Source organism: Polypterus senegalus, chromosome 8 (assembly GCF_016835505.1).
Source record: "Polypterus senegalus isolate Bchr_013 chromosome 8, ASM1683550v1, whole genome shotgun sequence".
Taxonomy (NCBI): domain Eukaryota; kingdom Metazoa; phylum Chordata; class Cladistia; order Polypteriformes; family Polypteridae; genus Polypterus; species Polypterus senegalus.
Genome location: NC_053161.1, coordinates 37,623,289 through 37,639,212, shown reverse-complemented (window position 1 = coordinate 37,639,212; position 15,924 = coordinate 37,623,289). Strand labels below are relative to the sequence as shown.

Below are 15,924 nucleotides of genomic sequence, written 5' to 3'. Positions count from 1 at the left end.
ACCAGTGAGTATACTAGTGACTCCAGGTCTCTGTGGCTAATCATGTTATTTCCTCAATATGTTATCATAAAGTTGAGCTGTCTCTGTCTCTGAACTTGACTTGCTACTTATAACAGCAGCCAATATTCCATTTCAGAGAACCATCAGTAGCAAAACAACAACAACATTTATTTATATAGCACATTTTCATACAAACAAGTAGCTCAAAGTGCTTTACAAAATGAAGAAAAATAAAAGACAAAATAAGAACATTAGTTAACATAGAAAAAGAGTAAGGTCTGATGGCCAGGGAGGACAGAAAAAAACAAAAAAAAAAAAAACTCCAGATGGCTGGAGAAAAAAATAAAATCTGCCGGAGTTCCAGGCCATGAGACCAGCAAGTCCCCTCTGGGCATTCTCCCTCACATACCTGTAAATGAAACAGTCCTTTTTGTATTTAGGGTTCTCACGGAAGGACTTGGTGATGATGGTCATGCAGACTTCTGGCTTTTAGTCCATCAATGTTGGAGCATCATGATGCTTTGAGTAGATGGTGGTGGTGCAGGCCGCCTCCACAAAGAAACCGGAAAAAGAAACAGAAGAGAGAGTAGGGGTTAGTACAGATTTTAGAGCCACCATGAATAGTTATTATAATTAATTGGATATACAGAGTATCAGGATTAAATTACAGTGAAGTTATGAGAAGGCCATGTTAAAGTAATGTGTTTACAGCAGTGTTTTAACTGCTCTACTGTATTTGCCTGGCGAATTCCTATTGGCAGGCTATTCCAGATTTTAGGTGCATAGCAGCAGAAGGCCGCTTCACCACTTCTTTTAAGTTTTGTTCTTGGAATTCTAAGGAGACACTCATTTGAGGATCTGAGGTTACGATTTGGAATGTAAGGTGTAAGACACTTAGATATATAATATGGAGCGAGATTATTTAAGGCTTTATAAACCATAAGCAGAATTTTAAAGTCAATCCTGAATGATACAGGTAACCAGTGTAGTGACATCAAAACTGGAGAAATGTGCTCAGATTTTCTTTTCCTAGTTAGGATTCTAGCAGCTGCATTCTGCACTAGTTGCAAACGATTTATGTCTTTTTTGGGTAGTCCTGAGAGGAGTGCGTTACAGTAATCTAGTCGACTGAAAACAAGCGTGTGAACTAATTTCTCAGCATCTTTCAGTGATATAAGCGGTCTAACTTTACTTATGTTTCTTAAGTGAAAAAATGCTGTCCTAGTGATCTGATTAATATGTGATTTTAAAATTCAGATTACAGTCAACAATTACCCCTAAGCTTTTTACCTCCATCTTGACTTTTAATCCTAATGTATACAGTTTATTTCTAACATTGTATCCATTGTATCCATTATTACCAATCAATAAGATTTCAGTTTTCTCTTTATTTAACTTGAGAAAGTTACTATTCATCCATTCTGAGATACTAGTCAGACATTCTGTTAATGAATCAATAGAATCAGGGTCATCAGGTGCTATTGATAAGTACAGCTGTGTGTCATCAGCATAGCTGTGGTAGCTCACGTTGTGCCCTGAGATAATCTGACCTAACGGAAGCATGTAGATTGAGAAGAGCAGCGGACCCAGGATAGAGCCTTGTGGAACACCATATTGGATATCATGCGTCTTCGAGTTGTAATTCCCACAACTAACAAAATATTTTCTCCCTGTCAGGTAGGATTCAAACCAATTTAAGACGCTGCCAAAGAGGCCCACCCATTGACTAAGGCGATTTCTAAGAATATTGTGATCAATGGTGTCAAATGCGGAACTCAGATCGAGGAGGATGAGAACAGATAAATGGCCTCTGTCTGCATTTACCTGCAAGTCATTTACTACATTAACGAGAGCAGTTTCTGTGCTGTGATTTGTTCTAAAACCTGACTGAAATTTATCAAGAATAGCATGTTTATTGAGGTGGTCATTTAACTGCATATGACTGCCTTCTCTAGAATTTTACTTAAGAAAGGCAGGTTAGAGATGGGTCTAAAATTTTCAAGAGCAGAGAGGTCAAGATTATTTTTCTTAAGTAGGGGTTTAACTGCAGCAGTCTTAAGACAAGCAAAAGTTGTCAAGGTGCCTACTAAACATAATTTTGGAGGAAAAGGTGCCGGACCTCAAACCTTTCCCTAAGCAAGATGCTTTGTGCTTCTAATTGTTTAGCAATGTATCCTGATTCTGAAATTAGCCTTGAAGATATATCTTCTCATCCAAATCCCTTTTAAAAAAAATATAGAGTAAAGAAATGCTTTTTGGCTTCAGTTTTTAATGCATTTCTCCCAATTTCCACTGGCATCCTCAATCTCACTATTCACTGTTTAAATGTAAGTGTACTGCTGGGTACATTTTATCGATACCTTTGAGAATTTTGAAAACTTAGATTAGCTTTCCACAATGCTGTTGAAGTCACAGTGATGCACTGTCATATTTCCTTTCATACTGACTATAAGACATTGTATGTCAGGTGACCAATGGGAAACTAAAGTACAGCACTCTTTTAGCTATGATAGCCATATGTATAGACAGAGAAGTTTGACCGTCAGCATAATTAGTGATTAATTGACTTCAACAAGGGATTGCAGCATGTGCTTTCATTATACTAAGAGTAAATCCCCTATTTAACCAAATATATATTGTATATTTTGTCACTAATTTTCATTATACCAAGTGGCATGCCTTTGCCATAGTCTAACACAAAATACCACTGCTCTACATATAGGATGTAATTTTGTGTTACTGTTATGACTAAACTGTATTTGGCAATTAGTGTGTTGAGTGTTGAGCTTTTAAGGGGTAAATTGAACTAAAAAAACATAAACCATCAAAAAACTCCAGGAGTCTGTAGACAGTTGGGGCTATTCTACTAGATCTACAAAGTATACTGTGCTGAGGGCAGAGATTGCAGAACACTAGTGTTATAGGATAAATAAATGCAGGTTAAAACATATTTTAAGCACAATCAAACTATTACTACTACTATACTATACAATACTAGACATGACATATTTGAAATACAGCACTTACTTGTAAGTGTAAGAAAAAAAATAAAGGAAGACAGAATGGAAAAGTCGAGAAAGCTCCAGTTAAACACATTAGATGTAAAAGGACTGAAAAGAAGAACCTTAGTGAGTTGTATAAAAATATGAGGTTACAAAGCAACATTGGCCCTCTGGCTTCTCTATGTAAAGTGGTATGACAAATGGCAGCGAAACAAGTATAAACTAAAAAGTCATTTTGTAATGCATATAGAGCTGTAAAATATTTTAATGAGCATTGACATGGGATGCTACCTAGAATGTGAATTTATATATATTTTTGATAAGTGCACCTACGTAAACTTCACTGTTAGGAGCAATGTGGCCTCCTGAAAAGAACTTTCTAGAAAGCTGTAAAAATGTTCCCCATTTCTTTCAAGAGCAGTCGGTTACTCCAAATAGCTTGCTCTTCCTTGTTGGTGTCTACCAAGCCTGGTATTCTGACCGTTTCTGCAGAGAGAGAGTGTTGAGAGGTTTACTTACAGTACCTCAGTAGCAACATTCATGTCTCTGGTGACTCTTCCTATGAAGTCAATAGATGGATCTGGAGAGCATGAGGAGTCATGAGGTCGCTGGAAAGGGGTGTCTGGCGCTCTGGATATCTATTCAAAAGAATGAAGGTCCAAGTCATTAGAGTCCCGGTGCTTTTTTTTCTATGTGGTTGTGAGACATGGACGCTTTCCAGTGACCTAAGACAAACTTTGAATTACTTTGGTACTGTGTCTCTTTGGACAATTCTTAGGTAACACTTGATTGACTTTGTGTTTTACAAGTGTTTGCTCGTGGAGTCTCGTATGAGCAACATTACCTGTGTTGTGAGGGAGCGTCAGTTACGGGACTATGGACTTGTGGCATGATTCCCCAAGGGTGATCTGGCAAGCAGGATCCTGTTTGCTGAGGGCCAGAGCAGCTGGACCAGGCCAAGGAGATGCCTATGTAACACCTGGCTGTGGCAGATAAATGGTCATGTCCAGGGGGTTGGACTGAAGTGTGTATCTGCCCTGGGGGGTTGCCAACTGGGATCCTAAGCTGTTTTGTCATGTGATGGGTGCAGCAACACTCTGTATCAGTGCACGTTCCCCAACCTGACCTGACTAGAAAAAGCACAGTATCTCCATAGAGGATGGGAAAACAAGTACAGAATAGTGGTCTTCTGGAGCCATTACAATGTGTGTGTTGCAAACTGGAATAATTTGTTAGTATCTTTTGACACATTTGAGAGTTCTAATGTGTCTGCATTAATAATTTATTGCTAGGTGCTGCCTCCCAAGTGGTACCATGTGCCACGTCACAGCCCTCACCTGCTCAGTACAGTATCCAAGATGACAGATAAAAATTTCGAACAATCTCAGTCTGGTGTTCATTGTGTTTAAAGCTTTCTGGTATTTGTCATTTTCAGTTCAAGAAAGTAGGCAACTGAAATTCTCTAAGGCATTTTGTTTCTCAAACTACAGACTCTGATGTGTTTATCCTATTGTGCAGTTGTGCATCTAGGTCTTTCTGATCTTTTTCTTCTTCTTCTTCTTTCGGCTGCTCCCGTTAGGGGTTGCCACAGCGGATCATCTTCTTCCATATCTTTCTGTCCTCTGCATCTTGCTCTTTTACACCCATCACCTGCATGTCCTCTCTCACCACATCCATAAACCTTAGCTTAGGCCTTCCTCTTTTCCTCTTCCCTGGCAGCTCTGTCCTTAGCATCCTTCTCCCAATATACCCAGCATCTCTCCTCTGCACATGTCCAAACCAATGCAATCTCGCCTCTCTGACTTTGTCTCCCAACCATCCAACTTGAGCTGACCCTTTAATGTACTCATTTCTAATCCTATCCATCCTCGTCACACCCAGTGCAAATCTTAGCATCTTTAACTCTGCCACCTTCAGCTCTGTCTCCTGCTTTACGGTCAGTGCCTCCGTCTCCAACCCATATAACATGGCTGGTCTCACTACCATCCTGTAGATCTTCCCTTTTACTCTTGCTGATACTCATCTGTCACAAATTACTCCTGACACTCTTCTCCACCCATTCCACCCTGTCTGCACTCTCTTTTTCACCTCTCTTCCACAATCCCCATTACTCTGTACTGTTGATCCCAAGTATTTAAACTCATCCACTTTCGCCAATTGTACTCCCTGCATCCTCACCATTCCACTGACCTCCCTCTCATTTACACACATGTATTGTCTTGTTCCTACTGACCTTCATTCCTCTCCTCTCTAGAGCATATTTCCACCTCTCCTGGGTTTCCTCAACCTGCTCCCTACTATTGCTACAGAACACAATGTCATCAGCAAATGGGGTCTCCTGTCTAATCTCGTCTGTCAACCTGTCCATCAACATTGCAAATAAGAAAGGGCTCAGAGCCAATCCCTGATGTAATCCCACCTCCACGTTGAATGCATCCGTCACTCCTACTGCAGACCTCAGCACTGTCACACTTCCCTCGTACATATCCTGTACAACTGTTACGTACTTCTCTGCCACTCCCGACTTCCTCATACAATACCACAGCTCCTCTCGTGGCACCCTGTCATATGCTTTCTCCAGGTCCACAAAGAAGCAATGCAACTCCTTCTGGCCTTATCTAAACTTCTCCATCAACATCCTCAGAGCAAACATTGCATCTGTGGTGCTCTTTCTTGGCATGAAACTATACTGCTGCTCACTAATCATCACCTTAATTCTTAACCTAGCTTCCACTACTCTTTCACATAACTTCATGCTGTGGCTCATCAATTGTATTCCCCTGTAGTTACTGCAGTCCTGCACATCCCCCTTATTCTTAAATATCAACACCAGTACAGTTCTTCTCCACTCCTCAGGCATCCTCTTACTTTACAAGATTCCATTAAACAATCTGGTAAAAAATAGCACTCTCCTAAACACCTCCATGCTTCCATAGGTATGTCATCTGGACCATTCGCCTTTCCATTTTTCATCCTCTTCATAGCTGTCCTTACTTCCTCCTTACTAATCTGTTGCACTTCCTGATTCACTATCTCCACATCATCCAACCTCTTCTCTCTCTCGTTCTCTTCATTCATCAACCTCTAAAAGTACTTTTTCCATCTGCTCAACACACTCTCCTCGCTTGTGAGTATGTTTCCATCTTTTTCCTTTATCACCGTAACCTGCTGCACATCTTTCCCAGCTCGGTCCCTCTGTCTAGCAAATCGGTACAGGCCCTTTCTCCCTCCTTAGTGTCCATCCTGTCATACAACTCATAATACGCCTTTTCTTTAGCCTTCGTCACCTCTCTCTTCACCTTGCGCCTTACCTCCTTGTACTCTTGTCTACTTTCTGCATCTCTCTGACTATTCCACTTCTTCTTTGCCATCCTCTTCCTCTGTTTACTCTCCTGTATTTCCTCATTCCACCACCAGGTTTTCTTTTCCTCCTTCCTCTTTCCAGATGTCACGCCAAGCACCCTTCTTGCTGTCACCCTTACTACATCTGCTGTAGTTTCCCAGTTGTCTGGTAATTCTTTACTGCCACCCAGCGCCTGTCCTACCTCCTCCCTAAACTCAACCTTGCAGTCTTCCTTTTTCAACTTCCACCATTTGATCCTTGGCTCTGCCCTTACTCTCTTCCTCTTTTTGATCTCTAACGTCATCCTACAGACCACCATCCTATGCTGCTTAACTACACTTTCCCCTGCCACTACTTTGCAGTCTCCTTCAGATCAACTCAACTGCATAGGATGTAATCTACCGGTGTGCATCTTCCTCCACTCTTGTACGTAACCCTATGTTCCTCCCTCTTCTTAAAATATGTATTCACCAAGCCATGTCCATCCTTTTGGCAAAATCCACTATCCTCTGTCCTTCTTCATTCCTCCCCTTGACACAATACCTAGCCATCACCTCCTCATCTCCACTGTTCCCTTCACCAACATGCCCATTGAAATCCATTCCAATCACCACTTTCTGTCCCTTGGGTACACTGTTCATCACTTCATCCAACTCACTCCAAAAATCTTCTTTCTCTCGCATCGCACACCCAACTTGTGGTGCATATGCACTAACAACATTCATCATCACACCTCCAATTTCCAACTTCGTAATCATTACTCTGTCTGACACTCTTTTCCTCTCCAAAACACTCTTGACATACTGTTCCTTCAGAATAACTCCTACTCCATTTCTCCTCCCATCCACACTATGATAGAACAATTTGAATCCACCTGGCCTTACTCCCCTTCCATTTAGTCTCTTGCAAGCACAATATATCAACTTTCCTTCTCTCCTTCATATCTGCTAACTCTCTCCTCTTACCAGTCATACTGCCAGCATTCAAAGTTCCTACCATCAGTTCCACTCTCTTTACTTTCCTCCTCTCCTCCTGCCTCCGGACACGTCTCCCCCCTCTTCTTCTCCTTCAGCCAACCGTAGGCCAATTTCCGCCAGCACCCTGTTGGCTAACAGTACTGGTGGCAGTCATTGTTAACCCGGGGCTCGACAGATCCAGTATGGAAATTTGTATTGTTGTCCACATATTGATTTGGCAAAATTTTATACCGGATGCCCTTCCTGACGTAACCCTCCCCATTTATCTAGGCTTGGGACTGGTACAAAGAAACACACTGGTTTGTGCATCCCCTGTGGCTGGGTTCTTTCTGATCTTTTTCTATCCTGGTTTAATCCAGTTTGTCCTCATAAGACATTACTGGACACTTTTGTATGAAATCTTTAGTTTCTTTTCAATCCATGACATGGAATAACCTTAATTCTGAAAAAAAAACAACAATAGATCGACATGTTTCTTGAGAAAGTTGTTTTGTTTTCACCATTTTTTGAAAGTGGAATTGAAGTTTACAAATACTGATGCCTTGCAAGCCAAGGAAAGACAATTTACCTGTTTTATTAAACAGAATAACAAATTTTAGCTGTGCTCACACAATTACAAAAGTTTCTCTGACAACCAATTGGCATTTAAAGATGAATAAATAAGGATGGCTGCTGAAGATGGGGCTTTGCACTAATATCTCAATAATAAACTATAAATCATCCATCCATCCATTATCCAACCTGCTATATCCTAATTACAGGGTCACGGGGGTCTGCTGGAGCCAATTCCAGCAAACACAGGGCGCAAGGCAGGAAACAAACCCTGGGCAGGGTGCCAGCCCACCACAGGGCACTCACACACCAGGGACAATTTAGAATCTACAATGCACCTAACCTGCAAGTCTTTGGACTGTGGGAGGAAACCCACGCAGACACAGGGAGAACATGCAAACTCCACGCAGGGAGGACCCGGGAAGCGAACTCGGGTCTCTTAACTGTGAAGCAGCAGTGCTACCCACTGCGCCACCGTGCCGCCCACTATAAATCATTCCATGTCGAAATAGCCTTTTGCATTAATAATGCCTTCACTGTATTTTTAAATCAATTAAATGGTACCTTCTTTAAAAAGTATCAATTTCTATCAAAAACATGAACATTTCTGGGCAATATCAAACTTTTGAACACTAGTGTACATCTGTATATTTTCAAGGCTACTTTCAGAATAAAGATATATTTCAGCATAATTAGTGCACAGGCAGTTTCATCTTACTCTGGGAAAGGCTTAAGGTCCAGCACCTTATCCTCCACAATACACAGCCGATATTTTAGAAGACTGGTGTATTGCAACCTCTGAGCTTTTGTGGACTATGTATTTTGGTTTATGTACTAGGTATGTTTATTCCAGCGGTGACTGCTCTAACAATACAAGGGAAGATCCACCTCCTCTAAAATGTCTTGAAAAAGATTAGTCAATTACATACAGTTGTATTTACATTGCTATCACAACAAGTGTGCTAGAATAGGTTCAACTTCATGGCTAATTCATTCAGAATCAGCTATAATTTCTTGCTGGTCATCTAACATGATTTTCTTCTCATACATTCCCCGGCAAGCATGATCCATTAAAACCTATTGAAGTGCAGCTTCACTGGACTTCAATTGCATTTCAGAATATGCTTTGTTTTCATCATTTCCGGGGAAGCTTAGCATCTGGGATGTTGGGCTGCTGCATGATGATTGGAGCAACTGTCAAAGTGGCTGGACATCTTTTTGATTAACAGCGTTTTGGCATCGGAACATTTCAAGCTCAGTCCCATGTGGATTTTTGGCAAGAGAAGTTGTGAGACAAGCTGCTGCTCACAGCCTGTTATTTAGCCCACTTTTTTCATTTGTACATATCTTACTGCAAACAACAACAAAAACAAAAATATAGCATTCTTGAGTATGTTCCTTGTTTAGTAAAGTTTGTTTGTTTTTTTTTCAAACTAGGCCATGGGGCTCGGGATCTAGCCAGCCAGCCAGCTGGCTAGCTGTACATAATGGCAGACAGTGCTAAAATTGGTGATCTGCTTTTGGCATTCAAAGTCATTTGATTGTCTTCCTTATGAAGAGAGACTCAGAATTAAAAAGCAGGGCAGATCGATGCTCAAGACTGATCTGGTTTAAAATTCAGGGAAAAATAACTCTCCTGTTATGAAAAGGTGAGCTGGCTGACAGGAAATGCTGTGACAAAGTGAATGTACTGTGGACCATGCCTCTTAATGAAACCATCTCAGGTTGTTTGTTTAAAACTGGGTTTTGGGGATTTGGCTAACTCTGACAGGACATACAAAAAACATGAGAAAAACAAAGAGCAAGTGAGTTTATGTGCATGGTTAAGTTGTCTTGGCAGGGTCACAGTAAAAGATGTAATTAATGATGGTGTTCACATTCAGGTGGTAAAACACAATAAAACAATGAAAAAAATGCCCTTCCATAACCATCTAATTGACGTCACTTTAATGTTTGGCCATCAAGAGCTGTTACTCAGGGGCATAATGAGAGTAGTGAGTCTGTTAATAAGGGGAATTACAGAGAATTCACTGAAACATTATCCAAATATGATCCTGTCTTGGCCACACACTTCCAGTCATCTTTTGTGTTTTCTGGCTTGTCCCATTCCATTGATTTGATTTCAATTATTGCAGGTTAAAGGTCAAGTTCAAACTGTGCATTATAAGTAGATGAGGCAACTGACATTTCATGTCATGCACATCCGTCTGTCATAGTTTAATATGTTGATACTGCAGGTCAAATTCAGGAGCGATTGGTTTTTTGATGTTTCATTGGGGAGAGATGCTCAGTCTGTCTTTGATGTTTTAAATGAAAACATGCAGGGCTTCAATTACAAAGAAAATTGTGGCTCAAACCTATGATGGGGCCGCTGTCATGGCTTCCTCTCTGAATGCACTTCAGGCTACTGTTATAGCAGTAGCCCCCCAATCCAATGTGTGTACACTGCTATGCTTTTTGCATCTCTCTCTGAGTTTGCCAAATTTTTTTCTAAATCTACCAAGAGGATGTCTTTTCTCAAGTCTGCAGAGTGTTCAAGGTTGCTCAGTGGAACTTTAGATCATGAATAGTGAGCACTATGGCAAACAAATATGATGGGCTCATGCAGACTTTTGAAAAGATTATCAAAGATGAGACCATAGGAGATGAGGATGCACACAATGCTGCCAGAGTCTTCTTAAGGACACTGGAGGATTTTGAGTTTGTTTTCATGTTGAACACATATGAACGAATCTTCTCAAAAACTGATGTGGTCTTTGACATTGTGGAGCAGGGGGTGAAGGATGTTCTTTACTGCAAACAAAGAACTGAGAGTCTCCTGGCTTTTGCAAAGGAGAAGAGGTCAGAGGAGTTTTTCAGAGTTGTTTATGCAAGAGCGGAAAGTCTCACCTCAGACCCTCAAAATGAGCCAAGGCAAACATGGTGGTGTCACAATTCTGGCAGAAATCTGCACTTGGCCATTCTAGACAATCTTATATGAGCAGATTTCTCAGCGTTTTTCAAATTTGGAAAGTATGCACTTCATAGAACTAATGAATCCAGGGAAATTGGAAAAAAATGAGACAGATGTTTCCAGAGGAGCCATTCCAAAGTGCCCTGAAAAGTTAAGGCCATTTCTTTGATTCAGGGAGACTGAGATGTGAACTCCAAGTCTTATATTCAGATCATGACTTGCAGGGCAACAGGGGTAAGGTGGGTGATTTCTTGGTGTTATTTTGAAAGACTTGGAGTTGGATAATGCAAGCTATTGTCTTTGGAGGATCACAGGAATCATGGGAAAAAGGGGTCCTTTCATCGGATTGGCTGGCCGAGCAACGTTTCAGCCGTGGAATGGCCAAATGGGGAGGCAGCTTGATGGATGAGGTCTCTAGGACTCTAAAAATATCCAAATCATATTATCTGATATCATCTACTGTTAAATTCTGCTCCGTGCTTCTAAAATTTGTATTATTATGCTGTATTAAGGATTTGTTCTGTTCTGTGTATTGTATTGTATTGACCCCCTTCTTTTTGACACCCACTGCACGCCCAACCTACCTGGAAAGGGGTCTCTCTTTGAACTGCCATTCCCAAGGTTTCTTCCATTTTTCCCTACAAGGTTTTTTTTGGGAGTTTTTCCTTGTCTTCTCAGAGAGTCACGGCTGGGGGGCTGTCAAGAGGCAGGGCCTGTTAAAGCCCATTGCGGCACTTCCTGTGTGATTTTGGGCTATACAAAAATAAATTGTATTGTATTGTATTGTATTTAGTGACAACAATTGGAGCTTCATGAGCAGGTGAACAGAGGAGCTTCTTCTGTTTAAAATGAGTTCACGACACAATGGGCTAAAACTGCTTAAGCAACCTTGCTGTGCTGGCCATTGAGAGGTACTGGTCAAATCTCTGGAAAAGACACCCAGTTGGTATGACAGGGTCACAGACTCCATTCTACAAAAAGAAAGGTGGACAAAATTTCCATATAAATAACATGACTCATTTTATGATGTAGGTCTAAAATGTGTTTCCACTGTTTGAAAGACCTCCAGCCCCTGCTGGTTTGTTCCTAATATTGTTATAAATGTCGACAATACATGGAGTAGCTTGAAAAAAATGAAAAAACAAAGCAACTGATGTAAAAACCAAGATCAAGAATGGGTAACAATTCCCCCCTTAAAATCATAATGATGTATTGTATTTCACTTGATTAAATATTGCTTTTAATCATTTGAGTGATAAGGGCAAGCTATCTTTATCAAAGTAAAGCATAGTTTTATTTGATATGAGTGAGGATAGTTCAAAAATGATTTTGAGATTTGACAACCCTGTAAGCACCAGCTTATTTGTTTGTAACATTTTAAAGAAAATAGCTGTAGGCTTTTTGTCATAAACTGGTCTTTTATCGTAACAACTGTTAGGGTACATGTTGTGGGTTTGTTTAACAATGTCTCTGTCTGAAAGTACAGCGGTAAATATCCTGATAAAAATTTTCACTGATTTTTTATTCATTGCAGTATCTGAAACGTTAGCACCAATAGTGAGACATTGTGTAAACTAGCAAGGATTTGGATTCAGGGGTTTGATGTGGGATGCGATGTTAAGACACAAGATTGACGCAAACCCTGGCTCACATGCCAAACCTCTCTTTTGCTCACATACACACATTAAAATAAATATTTAAGCACCCTAGAAACTAGCAGCCAGCAACACTGCATTGCAAGACAGAAAGACACTCTGGAGAGTGTGCAGTTATCACAGGTCAAACTCATTCAAACACCTAAACCAGGCCAATTTAAAGAAATCAATTCATGTCACACATGCTTCTTTGGGATATGGAAAACTGAGGAAGTAGGAGGACAACTCACATGGTGTGAATGTGCAGTCTCCTCACAGGCAAGCGATCAGACTGGGCTTTAAATCCAGGGCCAGAGAGCAGTGAGGCTACACCATCAAGCTGACCCATTACATTTGAATTGTTCCAAATTTAAACTAAAACTGGGGTGTTTTCTTAAGCTTGCAGCATTTTATCTCCTTGAACTTAATTCCCTTTAGATAAATTGGCACCTATAAAGCTACAATTTATAGACTCCTTTAGATTTATAACAGGCTATAGGAAATGTACAGTTATAATTATTTTTGAATGCCCTGCAACTTATTTGAAAATTGACAGCATTTTAAATTAATAATGAATATTGATGATTTTCAGTTAAATTACATTAGCTTCACATTGGAAACAAAAACACTTTGAACTTGAGTTTCAACAAAAATTGTAAATGGAAAACTAGTAGAAACTGCATTGAATCACAGGCTGCAAAGCTTCTTCCAGTCTCATTGTATAATCTCAAAAACTAGGAAGTTTCACAGAGTACACCTAAATGAAGGATTTGAATATTTTGTCAGTCCTCTGGTGCCAGTTCACTCATGTCAAGCTCTCAAACTAAGACATTATTGGAAGTAATTAGATAAGAGGCTTATACTACAATTGTAAGAATGCGCTGCTAGATGGAGTTAATAAAAGGTCACTTCAAGGAGAAGGAAGTTTCCCCTCAATAAACTCGTCTTGATTTCACTCTTTTGTTGAAATTGCCATAAACATGACCACAAATATTAAATAAGACAAACCTGAGTTCAAAATGTAATGTCTGATTTTTTTGAAGTAGTAGCAAACTAGATCACAGGATGTATTATAGGCAGTTATCCACATTATAAACCAGGTTAACTTAAGTGTAGGGTTGTGGAGAGCTGGAGGCTAAACTAGCAGGGTTAAGCACAGGACAGGAACAAAAATTTGATGGGGTGCCTTTCCAAAGAAGGACATTTACAGTTTCTAAACAGTAAATTAGATGTGTTTTTGGGATGTGAACAGAAATCGAGAGTATGCAGAGAAAAACCCGGCATCGACAAATTGTCACAGAAAGGTAATGCTGGCTTTGGTTCCCACCATCCCTTAGTAAAAAGTGATCAGCTCAAAGAGGACAGAGGACAATGAAGGAGAAAAAATTAAATTGCCTGTCTTAAAAACAAAATCATCATTAATTAGATCTTTTGCTTTGATAAAGTTACATAAAACAGCAATTTGGAAACAATAATGTGCAGTTATAAATAATTTTGAAAGAGTTTCTAATTAAATCACTGGCTGCATCAGAGGTAATTTTTTTTGTAGCCTGCTGAAAAGCTATTATTTATCATGGACTGCATACAATCAATAAAACTAAATAATAACAAAGGAATAAAAAAAATAATAAATTCTAAATAAAATCTTAGAGTGGTCTTCATGGTGGCAAATAAATAGGGGACTGTGAGGAGCTCAGCACTCCTTCAGCTACCCTGACAGAATCATTTGTGAAATTGCCAAGAGGTCATTTAAAGGTTTAAAAATGATTTTTAAAATTATAATGGTTAAAATGAACTTAAAAATTCAAAATAAAAACTGTCTTTTTTGTTGTACATTTCAGTGTAAGTGACATTTCCATTTCAGTTATAATGTGTTTGTTCTCAAGGCTACCAAGGTAAGCAGTGGTGGCTTTATCACAGATTGACATTTTTTAATTTTTTTAAACAGACTGACGTGTAAATCTTGCTTGTGTAAAAAGTAAAGCTTTGATGGTAGGCGATACACTTTAAGCCTACAATATTATTATTATTATTTATTTTTTTGACAAGATATGCATGCCCAACACCTTGAACCTAAAATGCTCATGAGTGATTTCCTCAAAAACTATGGCATTGTTTACATCCTGGTGCCCTCTCTATGTAGGGTGACATTAAAGTGATAATTATTCTTTTTGTTCTACACACATGTAACTCCTATTTAAGAAGTATGAATATGAAGCAAAAGTATAATGTCACTTTTTATGTACATCTGTTTATGTGCATACTGTTTATAGTTTTATATTAAAAAAATGTAATCTCTGAGGGCAAGAAAATACATTGAAAGCAGATCTTTGAAAAGTTGTAATAATTCAGAGGCACTTGGAAGAAAACCACTGCATCATAGCAGGAACATGCTATCCCAGCAGTATCCGGTGCCAGGCAGGATGCAAGCCTTGGGAAGAACGCTAATACATCGCAGAATGCGCACAATGAAATATATTTTTGTCGCGGTGCACAAATATGTGTTTTGTAAATATTTTCAATATAATTCTAGAAGTCTTCATTCTTGGCCTAGTATAAAATTGGGTTTTAATGCCTAATGTGATATGAGACATACACACATATGTGAGTGGAGTATAAATGCTGCTATCTCATCCTTATGTTTTCGGAAGTAACCCATTACTTATCAAAATAAGAGCAATAAGCACTTCAGCAAATAAACATAAAAATTATATTTGCAAGTAACTTGGGTTTTTCTTGAAACTTGTTAAGGTAAAGTTGCAGATGTATATTTTTTCACATTTTTCATATGAGTAATTTTAAGGATATTTACATTTACTGCCCATACATATATGGCTTCTAAATTTATAAATACCAAAAGCTGCGACAGCTATTGTTGTGCACAGTACCTGGAAAGATACTTCATTAATAAATCTACACCATCTTAATACTTTTTTTCTAAAGTGTATGATGATGTGTTCTTAAGTGTACATGTAAAAAGTTTTTATATGTGTAACAATATCCATATTTCTTTTTCTGATAAAAATAATGTTGGAATTCCAGTATGCAACTCAAGTATCCTTAATGTATCTGTCAGACTGTAGCATTTCCTTTGATGACTGTTTGTTACAAGCACACATAGCAAATCATTATATTGAGCGTAATAACATCACTTTGTTTTTTACTCTCAAATGTTTCTGCCAACCCATCGGCGTAAGGCGCACGTCTGTCTCTTCCTACAGTATGTCCACCAATTTTAACGTTGCTTTTTTCTAATCAGCATTTAACTTTTATTCACCCATGCAGTCATTCTCTAACACAGTTATCCAATTCAGGATTTCAGGATCAGCGCCTATCCCAGCAGTATATCCAAAATCATCTGATCATGATATTTTTACATGACTTGAAACACTTTAACCAGTACCATCATTTACTCAATAAAAAATGTATATACTGTCATTTGTTTAACCAATAAAAGTTAATG

General features: G+C 39.2%; 1 long non-coding RNA gene across 1 annotated transcript in view; it reads right to left on the bottom strand.

Annotated features, from left to right (window-relative positions):
• Positions 1–519: 519 nt before the first annotated feature.
• LOC120533885 overlaps positions 520–15,924 on the bottom strand; it is a 54,507-nt gene continuing 39,102 nt past the window's right edge. The window contains exon 3 of the long non-coding RNA XR_005634643.1: positions 520–549. This is a non-coding gene — a long non-coding RNA (uncharacterized LOC120533885). The remainder of the gene's footprint in view (positions 550–15,924) is intronic.